A 6,556-nucleotide genomic window follows, 5' to 3' on the forward strand; every position below is an offset into this window, starting at 1 on the left:
CAGGCCACACGCCCCTCCCCCCCTAGTCCTAATAGGACAAGGAAGGAGGGGGCGGCGCCCCCCTTTCCTCTTTCCCCTCCCCCCTTTCCTTCTCCACCAAGGCAAGAGGGGGGAGTCCTACTCCCGGTGGGAGTAGGACTCCTCCAGGCGCACCCCTAAGGGGTCGTCCGCACCTCCCCCTCTCCTTTATATACGGGGGCAGGGGGGCACCTCTAGACACAAGTTGATCATCGTGATCGTTCCTTAGCCGTGTGCGGTGCCCCCCTCCACCATATTCCACCTCGGTCATATCGTTGCGGTGCTTAGGCGAAGCCCTTCGTCGGTAGAACATCATTATCGTCACCACGCCGTCGTGCTGACGGAACTCATCCGACACCCTGCTGGATCGGAGTCCGGGGATCGTCATCGAGCTGAACGTGTGCTGAACTCGGAGGTGCCGTACGTTCGGTGCTTGGATCAGTCGGATCGTGAAGACGTACGACTACATCAACCGCGTTGTCATAACGCTTCCGCTTTCGGTCTACGAGGGTACATGGACACACTCTCCCCTCCCGTTGCTATGCATCACCATGATCTTGCGTGTGCGTAGGATTTTTTTTGAAATTACTACGTTCCCCAACACAAGGTAGCCCAATCCTTTTGAGACAAAGGACATGCCAAAATGGTATCTTATGATAAGCAAAGTGTTCTTAAGGGTACACGGGAATTTCATCTAGTCACTTTCATCATGTTGGCTTAATTCGTGTTCGCTACTTTGATAAGTTGGCATGTGGGTGGACCAGTGCTTAGGTGTTGTTCTTACTTAAACAAACCTCCTACTTATGATTAACCCCCTCGCAAGCATCCGCAACTATGAGAAAAGTATTAAGAATAAATTCTAACCATAGCATTAAACTTTTGGTTCCAATTGGTCCCTTACGGAATAGCGCATAAACTAGGGTTTAAGTTTCTGTCACTCTTGCAACCCATCATGTAATAACTACTCCAAAATGCATTCCCTTAGGCACAAATATGGTGAAGTTTCATGTAGTCGACGTTCACATGACACCACTAAGGGAATCACAACATACATATCATCAAAATATCGAACACATATCAAGTTCACATGATTACTTGCAACATGGTTTCTCCTATGACCTCAAGAACAAAAGTAACTACTCACAAATGATAATCATGCTCAAGATCATAGGGGTATTAAATATCACAATGGATCTGAACATATAATCTTCCATGAAATAAACCATATAGTAATCAACTACAAGATGTAATCAACACTAATAGTCACCAGCAAGCACCAATCTATAGTTCCGGTACAAAGATTGAACACAAGAGATGAACTAGGGTTTGAGAGGAATTGGTGTTGTTGAAGATGTTTATGGAGATAGCTCTCCCAAGATGGGAAAGTTGTTGGTGATGATGATGACAATGATTTCCCCCTCCCGGAGGGAAGTTCCCCTGGCGGGATCGCAACGCCGGAGGCCAAAAGTGCTCCTGCCCAGGTTCCGTCTTGAGACGGCGGCGCTTCATCCTGAAAGTCCTCTCCTTATTTTTTTATAGGTCAAAATGACTTATATACCAGAAGAGGGGCACTGGAGGTGGGCCGAGGTGAGCACAACCCACCAGGGCATGCCTGGGCTCCCTAGCGTACCCAGGTGGGTTATGCCCACCTGGTGGGCCCCCTCTAGTACTTATTGGCTCCAATAATTCTTATTTATTCCATAAAATATCCTCGTGAAGTTTCAGCTCATTTGGAGTTGTGCAGAATAGGTAGCCCGGCGTAGCTTTTTCAGGCCCAGATTTCCAACTGCCAGAATCCTCCCCTTTTGTGTGTACATTGCATATTATGAGAGAAAAGGCATTGGAATTACTCCAAAAAGCATTATTATGCAATAAAACAACATAAATAACAATAGGTAAACATGATGCAAAATGGACGTATCAACTCCTGATATGTCTCCAACGTATCTACTTTTCCAAACACTTTTGCCCTTGTTTTGGACTCTAACTTGCATGATTTGAATGAAACTAACCCGGACTGACGCTATTTTCAGCAGAACTGCCATGATGTTGTTTTATGTGTAGAAAAGAAAAGTTCTCGGAATGTCCTGGAAATCAACGGAGGCACTTTTTGGAATTAATAAGAATTTTTGGCGAAAGAATTAATGTCAGGGGGCCCACAGCCTGTCCACGAGACAGGGGGCGCCCCCCCTAGGGCGTGCCCCCCCTATCTCGTGGGCCCCCTGGACCTCCTCCGACCTCAACTCCAACTCCATATATTCCGTCACGGGGAGAAAAAAATCAAGGAGAAAGTTTCATCGCGTTTTACGACATGGAGCCGCCGCCAAGCCCTAATCTCTCTCGGGAGGGCTGATCTGGAGTCTGTTCGGGGCTCCGGAGAGGGGGATTCATCGCCATCGTCATCATCAACCATCCTCCATCACCAATTTCATGATGCTCACCGCTGTGCGTTAGTAATTCCATCGTAGGCTTGCTGGACGGTGATGGGTTGGATGAGATTTACCATGTAATCAAGTTAGTTTTGTTAGGGTTTGATCCCTAGTATCCACTATGTTCTGAGATTGATGTTGCTATGACTTTGCTATGCTTAATGCTTGTCACTAGGGCCCGAGTGCCATGATTTCAGATCTGAACCTATTATGTTTTCATGAATATATGTGTGTTCTTGATCCTATCTTGCAAGTCTATAGTCACCTATTATGTGTTATGATCCGACAACCCCGAAGTGACAATAATCGGGATACTTCTCGGTGATGACCGTAGTTTGAGGAGTTCATGTATTCACTATTTGTTAATGCTTTGGTCCGGTTCTCTATTAAAAGGAGGCCTTAATATCCCTTAGTTTCCACTAGGACCCCGCTGCAACGGGAGGGTAGGACAAAAGATGTCATGCAAGTTCTTTTCCATAAGCACGTATGACTATTTACGGAATACATGCCTACATTACATTGATGAATTGGAGCTAGTTCTATATCACCCTATGTTATAACTATTGCATGAGGAATCGTATCCGGCATAATTATCCATCACTGATCCATTGCCTACGAGCTTTTCACATATTGTTCTTCGCTTATTTACTTTTCCGTTGCTACTGTTACAACTACTACAAAAACCCAAAAACATTTATCTTTACTTTTGCTACCGTTACTATTATTATCATACCACTTTTGCTACTAAACACTTTGCTGCAGATACTAAGTTATCCAGGTGTGGTTGAATTGACAACTCAACTGCTAATACTCAAGAATATTGTTTGGCTCCCCTTGTGTCGAATCAATAATTTGGGTTGAATACTCTACCCTCGAAAGCTGTTGCCATCCCCTATACTTGTGGGTTATCAAGACTAATTTCGGGCGCCGTTGCCGGGGAGCGTAGCTCTATTCTCTGAGTCACTTGGGATTTATATCTGTTGATCACTATGAAGAACTTGAAAGACGATCGAAGTACTATTTTGCCCTCAACTACGAGGGGAGGTAAGGAACTGCCATCTAGCTTTGCACTAGATTCTCCTTCCGTTATTAGTAGGCTTGCGACACCTAAACCTGCTACTGCTATGAATTCTGATATGTCGCATGTTATTGATGATGCCACTTCTGCTATGCATGATGAAACTACTTCTGTGCGTGATACTACTTTGCCATTAGGTGAATTTCTAGATGAACAACTTGCTAGAGTTAGGGGGAATGAAATTATTGAAGAACCTATTATTGATGATAGTGATGATGAAGGTTCCCCCAATGATTATGTATTACCTGTTGTTCCTAAAGGTTATGTTATGAATGAAGCAGCTGCTATGGAAATTCTTGCTTGCAATGATAAAAATGATCTTAAGAAATTATTAGCTAAATGGAAGCAGCAGTCTCTTAATGCTAGAATGAAACCCGATCCTGCTTTTGCTACTTCACCTATCTGTGTTACTGATAAGGATTATGAATTCTCTGTTGATCCTAATATTATTACTTTAGTTGAATCTGATCCTTTCTATGGCCTTGAATCTGAAACTGTTGTGGCACATCTTACCAAGTTGAATGATATAGCCACCTTGTTTACTCATGATGAGAAGTCTTGCTATTTATATATCCTTAAGATATTTCCGTTCTCATTAAAGGGTGATGCTAAGACTTGGTATAATTCTCTTGCTCCTGGTTGTGTGCGTAGTCCCCAGGATATGATTTATTACTTCTCTGCTAAATACTTCCCTGCTCATAAGAAACAAGCTGCCTTGCGGGAAATATATAATTTTGTGCAAATTAAAGAAGAGAGTCTCCCACAAGCTTGGGGGAGGCTTCTCCGGTTACTTAATGCTTTGCCTGATCATCCTCTTAAGAAAAATGAAATACTTGATATCTTTTATAATGGACTAACCGATGCTTCCAAGGACTACTTGGATAGTTGTGCTGGTTGTGTTTTCAAGGAAAGAACAGTCGACGAAGCTGAAATACTATTGAATAATATGTTGACTAATGAAAATAACTGGACTCTCCCCGAGCCAGTTCCTGAAGTAATTCCTGAACCAATTGAGCCAACTCCTGAGCCTATTCCTAAACCCACTCCGAAGAAGAGAGGTGTTTTATTTCTCAGTCCTGAAGATATGCAAGAGGCAAAGAAATCAATGAAAGAAAAGGGTATTAAAGCTAAAGATGTTAAGAGTTTACCACCTATTAAAGAAATACATGGTCTTAATATACCGCCTGAAGAACCACATTGTCTTGATAACCCGACACAGGTAGTAAAGGTAAATTCTCTCTATAGATATGATAAAGTTGAAATACCCTCTACTAAATTTCATAGCCCATGCTTAGATGAATTTGATGACTTTATGGATAGACAAGAAAGTTTTAATGCTTATGTTGGTAGAGAGTTAAAGAATAATGCTTTCGAGATAGGACGCGTAGGTGATAATCTGGCTAGAGTTAAAGATGAACTTCACCGCGTTAGCAAATATGCTTCTATGGTTGCTACTCAAGCTGAGCAAGTACTTAAAGCTCAAAATGATTTGCTTGATGAATTAAATAATAAAAATGACTTTGCGGTTAGAGTGGCTACTAGAACTGGTAGAATGACTCAAGAACCTTTGTATCCTGAAGGCCACCCTAAGAGAATCGAGCAAGATTCTCAGAGAAATAATTTAGAGGCACCTAGTTCTTCTAAGAAGAAGAAGAAGAAAAATGATAGAACTTTGCATGCTTCTAGTGAACCTACTGTAGACACACCTGAGAATCCCAATGATATTTCTATTTCTGATGCTGAAACACAATCAGGTGATGAACATGAACCTAGTGATAATGTTAATAATAATGTTCATGTTGATGCTCAACCTAGCAAAGACAATGATGTAGAGATTGAACCTGCTGTTGATCTTGATAACCCACAATCAAAGAATCAACGTTATGATAAGAGATATTTTGTTGCTAGGAAGCACGGTAAAGAAAGAGAACCATGGGTTCAGAAACCCATGCCCTTTCCTCCTAAACCATCCAAGTCAAAGGATGATGAGGATTTTGAGCGCTTTGCTGAAATGATTAGACCTATTTTCTTACGTATGCGCTTAACTGATATGCTTAAAGTAAATCCTTATGCTAAGTATATGAAGGATATCATCACAAATAAAAGAAAGATACCGAAAGCTAAAATTTCCACCATGCTTGCTAATTACACTTTTAAAGGTGGAATACCAAAGAAACTTGGAGATCTGGGTGTTTCAACTATACCATGCTCCATTAAAAGAAATTATGTTAGAACTGCTTTATGTGATCTTGGAGCCGGTGTTAGTGTTATGCCTCTCTCTTTATATCATAGACTTGAATTGAATAAGTTGACACCTACTGAAATATCTTTGCAAATGGCTGATAAATCAACTGCTATACCTGTCGGTATTTGTGAGGATGTGCCTGTTGTGGTTGCAAATGTCACTATCTTAACAGACTTTGTTATTCCTGTTATTCCCGAGGATGATAGTATGTCTATTATCCTTGGTAGATCTTTTCTTAATACTGCAGGGGCTGTTATTGATTGCAACAAAGGCAATGTCACTTTTCATGTTAATGGTAATGAGCATACGGTACACTTTCCGAGGAAACAATCTCAAGTTCATAGTATCAATTCTATTGAAAAAGTTCCAACTATCATTTTTGGAGGTTTTGAATTTCCTCTCCCTAGTGTCAAGAAAAAGTATGATATTCTTATTGTTGGGGATTTTCATATCCCCGTCGTGGTTACTTAGTGTTATTCGAAATTTCTCCGGTTCCTGTTATTCGGAATGAGCTTGTTAACAAGACTTGATCAACCTTGTTAGTGGATTCATTTTGATGATCACGAGATGGATGAAACTAGAAGGCACAACCTTCTGTACCCTCTTTTTACTTTCTGTTATTTAGAATAAATAAAGCAAAAATAGTATTATCCGTTTGTTTTCTGAATTATCCGTGCATTAAAAAAATAGTTCGAAAATAAAAGTGCTCCAAATGCCCTGCAAATTTAGTATGATTTTTTCTGGAATATTTGAGGATTTTAGGCACTGATAACACTGCAGAAGGGG

The sequence above is a fragment of the Triticum dicoccoides genome, chromosome 7B (assembly GCF_002162155.2).
Source record: "Triticum dicoccoides isolate Atlit2015 ecotype Zavitan chromosome 7B, WEW_v2.0, whole genome shotgun sequence".
NCBI classification, from domain to species: Eukaryota; Viridiplantae; Streptophyta; class Magnoliopsida; order Poales; family Poaceae; genus Triticum; species Triticum dicoccoides.